Raw genomic sequence first — 9916 nt, 5'->3', positions numbered from 1 at the left:
CTTCGAAACGCCGGTGTTTTAATGGTGGCAGCTGATGAAGGAGATGTTTCTATGTGGCTTGCTTGTTTGTTGTACCTTGTTTATCATTTTGTCCATGTTCTTTTGCCACGTCATGTACCCAGTTATGTATCTATATGTACATGTAGATGAAGGTATGTACATACATGTACATATATATGCATATACTCATATTGTTAGTATACATATATATATATATATATATACACACACATACATACACACACACACACACACACATATATATACACACACACACACTAAGAACAGGACATCACCAGCGAGTGAAAAATGTGTAAACACACAAGGGAGAAGAACGGGACAAAATACCAAAAGAAGTCTAACCCCTCCTCAGCTGTCGACTGTGATATTACTTCCTGTTGCGTGCTTTTAATGACAAGACAGGAAAACTTCATAAGACAGCAGCATCCAGAAATTTAAAAAATATAAAATTTGTGGAGGGTTAGGGTTTCGAACGAACAAACGACACCAGAGTGGACGTATGAAAGTAAACAACTGGCGAAGACAGACATTTAGGACAGTTAGGCCAAGACGAATTGTAATGGGTAACGCTTGAGAGAAATTTTGAAAGGATATAAAATAAATAATTTATATATATATATATATATAGTTCCTATAAATATAAATCAGAAATGAAAAAAACAAAACAATAATTTGAACAATTATAAATTCAATTCAATTTAAATATTTTATACAAACAAATGACACATTTCATAAATTACAGCTGTTTCTGCTTCATTAATACAAAGAAGTTTGTGTGACTCATTTTTGCCAGCTGTATATATATATATATGTGTGTGTTTGTGTTTGTCCCCCCACACATATATAACAAAACAGGAACTTGGAAACTGTTTTGGTATTATTTATTCACCATTATCATTACATGTGTTTAATAGGAATTACAAAGTTTTACAATAGTATTTTAAGGGTCCATGAATAAATTTTGCTCTTAGATGTATTTATTGCAAGAAACAGCTAGGTTTTCTTTCTTTTGCCACTGAAACGTGTTCTCTCAGAGAGTACTATCACAAACCTATACAAATGAACGTGTGAAAAACAAAATAGGAATTTTGAAAGAAGCATCAATAAAACTAGATTTTACACATAAAATAGCTATGGGGATTCACCAGAATAGTAATTAAAGAGTCCACAAGTAAAGATGGTTGAAAACTACTGACCTAGAGTCTTTAAAAAGAGCCCGACAGAACCGAGATTAAACCTGATTACGAAGGGTTAATGCCCTCTCCCATCTATCATGTTCAGGCCTTCAGGCACATGCTAAGACCAGGCCAATTCACTTTGCGTCATGTTCACGTAGTATGAACATGTTCGTACTACGTAGTAAAAAAAATTTCCACCTTCAAAATTGTCATTGCAGTGTTATTTTACTTGTGTCAGTTAACGCAAATGATATATTGCTTAGGCGACGGAAAAACAACATTATTGTTGCTAGTATTGCCATAACAACTTTATTTTAATGTGCGAGTTGTTTGTTTTTAGATACCGTACACAGTATTAGATGTATTTTCCTTTTGATGTCCACTCCAAAAACCTTACGAAAGACATTATTTTGTAGTTAAAAGTGTATACACAACGTTACATAAATACCGATTAACGGCAAAAGTTACACAGATTAACTTAATATTTTTTAACTCGACGCAAGTCAATATCTGGAACCGTTATTCACACATATATGTATGTACATCTATATTGGGCCATCCCATAAATAATGCGGTTTAAAAAAAATTAAGATAAACAGAGTTCTTTTTTAATGTAAAATATACTCTCCTTCATTTTCTACAATGCTCTTGTCCGTAACAAAAAAATACTTCTCCAGTACTGTTCTGACCTAGTCTACACAATTCATATTTATTCCGTCCAAATGATTTTTGGTGATTGCAGAATAAATGATAATCAGATGGGGCAATGTCTGGCGAATATGGTGGGTGGGGCATCGTTTCCCATTCAAACTATTCCAGCCTTTGGAATGTCATCTTCGCTGTATGTGGCTGAGCATTATCCCGATGGAAGGACACCTTTCGTCTTGAAACCAATTAGCTGACTTTTCCGATGGTACGCAGGTGTCGATGAATGGTTGAATGACCAAATCCAAGCTTCTCTGCTTAGTTCCTCAACAGTTATGATGGGATTTTGTTCCTCCAGGGTTTGCAGGACGTGCTCGTCGAGCTCTACAGGTCTTCCAGGACAAGGCTCGTCTTCTAGACTGTAGTTTGCGGCTTGGAATATCTGGAACCACTGTTGACACTGGCTTACGCTTATTATCCGATCCCCATATATTGCATTAATATTCCTCATACTTTCAGTTGCGTTGTTGCCTTTACTGAACTCATAAAATAAAATATGCCGAATATGATCCTTTGTCACTTCCATTATAGCTTTGAAAAATAACTGTTAAAATTGAACTGCACTCTTTAAAACTTGCACTAAGAATATAGACAAGGTAAAATTACTACCTGCTTTTATAGCAAGTTGATGCAGGTAGTTAATCTCGTTCTCCTTCGACTTTTAGTTCATGCAATCGAAATTTGAAATACAACGCTCTCCTCGGAAGCATAAGACCATAAAGGTTTTCAACATACAGGATACTCCATTATAATTTTTTAGCAAATTTTTCATCAGAACTAGAGAATAAAAGAATTACAATGTTTACTGCTATTATTGTAGCAGAATGAACTTAGGGAGAAAATACTTAAAGCCTACTATGATATAGAGATTGGCAGAAGAGAATAACAATGGGGGTCAAGAAAGAGTAGTGGTGATATAGCTACATTCATCTTTATCCTTCTCACAATCAAAAGATCCAATGCAGCAAGTATTCTGCATCCCTTCAGAATTAAAGACCATTGGGAATTGACAGTTAAGTTCTTGTTGCTGGTGATAAATTAATTAATGTCAGATACTCTTCCCTATCCTTATTTTATTAACTATAAATTCGCAATGTCTACATAAAAGAACATACCTCAGAAGATGCTAGCAAGATAACCAGAAAGAGCTTAAACTATATTATGATTCTCAATAAATTAATTAACGCAACTATACTTATACACACACATATATATAAGATGAATTAAATATAGAGATATTTAATTGAGAATCTGATAATTTACTTATATTATGTTACATAAAAAATGATAAAAACCACCATAAAAGGCCAACAAATTGTTTCGACATTTTGCGTTTTAATTTGCACATTCACGGGTATTGAAATATAATAAAATGTAATATATATTATTTTAACGTCCACTTTCCATGCCTGCATGGGTCGGACGGAGTTTAATGAGGTAGATTTTCTATGGCTGGATATCCTTCCTGCTGTCAACCCTTATTTGGTTCCATATTACGTAAAAAAGTTTCTGAGTCTGTATTCCACAGCTCGTAGCATTGCTGAATTCTTTCTCTACTCCCAGTATATTAATCTTAAAACTTTTAAGCAATATAAACATGACAGCTTTAAATTACTTTATAATTTCTTGCGGGAGATTACTGCAGTGCTTGTTCTTCGGTCATAAGACCGAAGAACCTTACCAGTAAAGCTTAGTCTAACTACGACTATTAGATCAAACAATGACTTATGAGATGTAGGTTTTTTCTCTCTCGAATGAATACTCAATGACATAACTTAAATTCGCTGTAGAGGTCTAATAATAGTGGAACTTGTCAAAAATTTTCACCGTACTACAACAAAAAATCATGTCGCACGCCCTGTAAATACTATATTTAATCAATTTTAATTTATTAAAATTACGCGGGGTCGTCTTCCTCGCTTCTTTTGACTGGGGTTGCAGTTTCTTTAACGACTGTTCCCATTACGATGAGAGTAATGTTAATTAATTATAATTCGTTGGCTTGCTACATTAATTATGCTTGCCCCAACTTTGCAATTAAATTTTCAGGCAGCCCGCGTCACTGGATAATCCCCCCCTCCGTGCGCGCGCGCTTGTGTATGTATGTACCATATAATAACAACTACCTCACATCTATTAGAATACAACATAACAGTGACCATCATTTTATTCATTACTACAATTACAGTCAAACTATTCATATACCACCACCACCTCGTTGATAATAACGCAAAATATTCGCATTACGAACATCACCCTCTCCCACCCAATGCCATAGTAATATGGAAAGGACACTGGCAAACCATATTACATAATTCTAGAACATTTGAAAGACATTTGGTTGATAACAAAAAGTATTGCTTCTTTACTGTTAAGTCTTGAAAGGTCAGCGAAAACTGCGTTCATATCTTCTCTTTCATCATCATCGTTATGATGATGATGATGATGATGACCATCATCATCATCCGCATCATATGTTAGCTCTACGATGCGGTTTCAATTTTCAGCGAGTTAAATTACAATATCTGAAATCCGATCACATATTTCACACCATACACAGTGTAACGGGCATGATCCGCAATAAAAGGCGAAGTGTTGAGCGGAGATGCAAAGTTGGATCGAATCGGTTTGTATTATCTGTTTGTGTAGAAGACAAACTGCTCAACTAAAAGATGGAAAAAGGACATTACTGCACCAGTACCAAAGAATTGTTAGCAAAGATTAACCAGATCTACGATGAAGTGTGTTCCAGACGTGATCATCCTGCATAAAATTCAGATATAGCATGTCTAGGAGCACAAGTGATTTAAGGAAGATTTGGTTGATATTTCTGGTAGCTTGAACGATAATAAAAAAATTATCTTGTTAGTTCGTCAGTCGATAAGTTATTATCCCGTAATATGTTCAGAATTAACAGACGATTACAAAGACCCACATCCACCCTGACTCACGTTCATTTCGTAACTGAATAACAAGTGCGATTCTTATTTAGTTTTGGCATTAGTACCTTGGATATGAATAAAGCTGCCTTGGATCTAAATCAAGATTTATGCTATTGAAAGCCAGGCAAAAGAACATCTGTGAATTGCACAATGACGCAGTAGCATTCTTACTCATTGTGTTGCGTATGTTGCAACGTTGTACTTGAGCTGATATAATTTGGAATATTTATTCAACGTATCTAGCTTGTTTCACCGACACCTAATCGATAATAGCAGCTTATTGAGTACTTTTGTGACTATATACTCTGTGTGTGTGTACAAGTATATATATACGTGTGCGTGTGTTTTCAGGGGAAAAAACGACCACCTTCTCCCATTTGTTGTCTCTGTTGCTGTTGGTGGTGGTGTGTGTATTGAAAGGAGAGAAAGAGAACGAAAATGGTCAGATATTGCTTGGTATTTCCATAACTATTACTGAAAAGCTTAAGACCATGGCATTTCATAACAATGTCTCCTGTTACATCACATGCACACACCCACACCCACACTTTGAAACGTTGTATACATAGACTTTAAAATTTATCTATTTACTTGTCCGCAAACGCTTGCTGAAACACGCATACATACACACACGTGGCATCCGAGAAAAGAAAATTAGTAGAGAGATAATGTTAGAGGTAGATATTTAGTAAGAGTGATTGAAGGAAGGTTGAGATACATTAAATTTGCTAAAATGTCGTTGGTAAGGTGAAGAGAAACAAAAGTTATGGAGAAAACAGGAGTACCCAGGAAACCAGTATACTGTATTACAGTAACATTCAGAATAAACATTTTCTGGCCTAACCTTTAAATATTATTTTATTTTAACAGAAACGATCTCTTGTTATTTCTACTCTTGCTGCGGTGTATGATGTGTGCGGTATTTAATTATCTTCCAAGATATCCTTGCATATATATAATGACACATCCGGGATAGGCAAGCAGGATGAGCATAATATTATTACATTAGCTGTTGCCTCTCAATAAGTGTAATCTTCATTAAGATTCTCAGTCTGATGATTAATTACGTTGAGTAGGGCTGATTACATAATTGCACCATGAGCTTCTGCTAGCTAAAAATGTAGCGTATATTTTCCGCGTTCAACTTCCTCAATGTAGACTTTTATTCGCGTTTTCAGTAGATTGAGTTGCCAAGTGTGAGCTATGTAGAAACTCTGTTTATCGAATTTCTTCGCAAACTCGATACGGGGAAAAAGTGCGTAATTCTCGACGCCAATAAATTGTTATTGTATTTTATTGTGTACTATCCACTTTTTGTTCTCTCTACTAGCCACATACTGCTTGAAGTTTATAAACTTCGTACACTCGGATCGTTTTTATATAAACATATACTTCTTTTATCTTTTATTTGTTTCAGTCATTAGGCTGCGGTCATGCTGGGGCACCGTCTTGAAAATGTTTTAGACGAATGAATCGACTCAATACTTTTGTTTAAGCCCAGTACTTATTCGATCGAACTCCTTTGCCGAACCGCTAATTTACGGGGATATAAACACACCAACACCAGTTGTCAAGCGGTGGTGGGGGCAAACACAAATATACACACACGCACACACACATACGACGTGCTGCTTACTGGTTCCGCCTACCTAATCCACTCACAAGGCTTTAGTCGGCTCTAGGTTATAGCAGAAGACACTTTTCTAAGGTGCCACGTAGTGGGACTGAACCCGGAACCTTGAGGTTGGGAAGCAAACTTTTTACCATACATACACACACATTATTGGTTTCAAAATTTGGCACAAAGCCAGCACTTTCGGGGGGAGGGGGTAAGTCGATTGCATCGACCTCAGCGCTCAAATGGATATATATACATACACACACACACACATATATATATATATATAACAGTTTTGCTGTTATAATGTGGAAGGCCGCTTCATGGGATTACCTTAGGTCTCCTGTCCATAAAGGGTTTAACTTTTTATTATTCTCAAAGACTTTTGATAATCTTTTTCTAAAAAAGTGAAACCGGTTAAGTAAATAAATATTTAAAAAAAATAAGTGCATTTTATATATATATATATATATATACACACACATAATATATATACATATATATAATTCCATACAGTTTGTGTATTTTATATATGCCTAAAACATTTTATTGTATGTATGTACGTGGGCTGGCTGGTAGGTAGGTAGGCAGGTAGGTTAGGTAGGTAAATACACAAGCCAGCTGCTATAGAGTGAGCGACCTCTTTAAAGATCAAGGTTGTGGGAAGTGTGAACAGCTGGGAAGAGATAGAAAATTTTCCCTTCACTATCCGAAAAAAGGTTGCACATATAGATACATACACACATATATATATCCTTGCGATTATGTTAAACTGTCGTATGTCCAAATATGGCTAAAGGAGTTTTTTTAAAAAATGTTTATTTTTGCTTACAATAGACGGTTCTTTTCATCAAACTATCGTATCTCCAACTGCTTCAAATGCTAAGATATAAAAATTGGTCGAAGTGTAGTAAAACAGTTTTGCTGTTATAATGTGGAAGGCCGCTTCATGGGATTACCTTAGGTCTCCTGTCTATAAAGGGTTTAACTTTATGGCGTATCGTCAGATCCCAAAAGCTAAAACCTTTACGGACAGGAAATCTCATAAACCGGCCTTCCCCATTTTTAATATATACTGCTCTACATCTTAGTGTGTGCATCTTTCGTATTTGTTTTTTTAGAAACGACGTGTATATATATATGTGTATGTATGTATATATATATATATATATATATATATATATATATATATGTGCATATATGTGTGTATATATGTATGTATATATATGTACGTGTATATGTATATATACGTACATATACATATATATATATATTCATATACATATAAACACAATACACATGCATATATACATACATACATATATATATATAATACATACACAAGCAATTACACCTACACACAAACGGTAACACATGTTTACGAAAGCACACACTCAAACACATACAAAATACGTAAAGAAAGATATACTTGACACGTCACATTCAGACAACAGCAGATTTAGCATATAACATATACGCACTAGCGAAGCTAGTGGGGTGGGTAGCAGCGGTCTGCCCCGGGCGGCACATTTGGGTCTACTGTAGGTAATGTGTTTTTTGTTGGGTGTGGGGGCGGCAACGGAAGGGCTGCCTCGGGCAACACTCTAGCTACGCTAGTGCATATACACTGATATACATATATAGTTAAATCGTTGTATAACAGATATACACATGTATAGGCAATACATACATGCAGACACGCATTACATGCTATAACTGCGTTTTAACTGTGTAAATTACAAGAGAGTAGAATTTAAAGTCTTATAGGCAAACGGGCGGATCTAATAAATCATAACTCTTTCTGTTGTTTATATATATATATATTAGTGTTTGGCTGTCATGTCACCTGTGCATGCAAAGCTGTATCGGTCCTAGCCTTTCTTTTGGAGAACATTGATGTTGAAGGAAAGAGACTTGCTGTATGAGCAGCTGCTAGTTTTGCCATAAAATAATTTTGCTCTGGCCTGTGTTCTAGAAAGGGATTTTCTTGAGGCACATACGTAATCAAACCCAAAATATGTATTTGTACGCAAGAGGTCTGTTATATGAAAACTTTGGTGTAGATTGCTTCTTTTCATTGTATAGCCCTAACTGAAGAAATCTGTGTTCAAAGGTATTTTAACCACAAGAGAATTACTTTAATGAGTAATTTCTTTTTAAGACGGTAGATTGAGATTTGAAAAATTAGGTTGCTATTTGAGCGATTATGAAAAGATTACATTGTTGTCTTTGAACATTTACCTTCCGATGAATGCCCTAGTTATAAATTTATATTTCAGCAGTTATCAGTGATGCTTAGTCTTAACTCAGCTCTGATTGAGCTTATATCTCTGCTAAAAAGTCATGATCGGCCATTTTGTCTTTTATTCAGCCACGTAACATCAAGGATTACCATTATCCTATGTAGCATTATTTAAAAAACAAAAAGCTGCAGTAGATGCTTTGTTTTAATCATCACTGTTGATATCAGGCAAGAACGTGGTGGCATTCAGAAGTATGCGACTTGCGCGGTTGATATTTCCAGGAGCAGCGACTTCGATGCTCCATATGCGCACACACACACATACACCCATACATTAAATACATGCATCGCAAATGACTCTCAGAGCAAGCAAACAAATATGACCTGTGAAGAACCTCATTCATTCCTAGTTCGTTAAGCAATCGACTAATCCCATTCTATTCACTTTTGCCCGCCATTACACTTCTCTATATACTCTATAATCAAATCTTTATTATATGGCAGAGATCGGGGACGATAAATTTAAAGGGATGCGATTGGGTACGCGCACGCGCACGCATGTATTCATGTGAGAGAGTAATTAGGATGGACTAGGTACTTACTGTGTCTGAGAAAGAGAAACTCGATACATTTGTAAAGCTTTATTATAGGGATTGGAAAGTTCAGTACATTACAGGCCAGGAATTTCCATTTAGATACCTGTAAACACACACTCTTTAAACAAGCCCCGACCTACATAAACATATATATACATACATATATACACACACACGCATATATATATATATATATATATATATATATATATACATACACACACACACATCTACATATCATTCGCCATGATAGATCGCTAGCCACATTCTTTATTTTCTCTCCTTGTTTCTTTGGCTCGAAACGTTAAAGACTTTTTCACTTCCCGAGCGTTAAACTAATATATCTGTTTGTTGTCTACACCAACTGTCTTCGTCTTTTGTTTTTTTTTGTGAATTCTCCCTATATATCTACATACACATACACATAATATATACATATATGTATGTGTATACACACACACATATATATATACATACATATATATACACATACATACACATATGTATGTGTATACACACACACATATATATACATACATATATATACATACATACACATATGTATGTGTATACACACACACATATATATACATACATATATATACATACATACA

General features: G+C 35.2%; 1 protein-coding gene across 1 annotated transcript in view; it reads right to left on the bottom strand.

Annotated features, from left to right (window-relative positions):
* LOC106868737 (sodium- and chloride-dependent glycine transporter 1) overlaps positions 1-9916 on the bottom strand; it is a 57878-nt gene that overhangs the window by 42460 nt on the left and 5502 nt on the right. The window lies entirely within an intron of this gene.

This window comes from Octopus bimaculoides, chromosome 20, assembly GCF_001194135.2.
Source record: "Octopus bimaculoides isolate UCB-OBI-ISO-001 chromosome 20, ASM119413v2, whole genome shotgun sequence".
NCBI lineage: Eukaryota > Metazoa > Mollusca > Cephalopoda > Octopoda > Octopodidae > Octopus > Octopus bimaculoides.
Note: the sequence above shows the minus strand (reverse complement) of the source record. Positions and strands in the feature narration are given on the sequence as shown.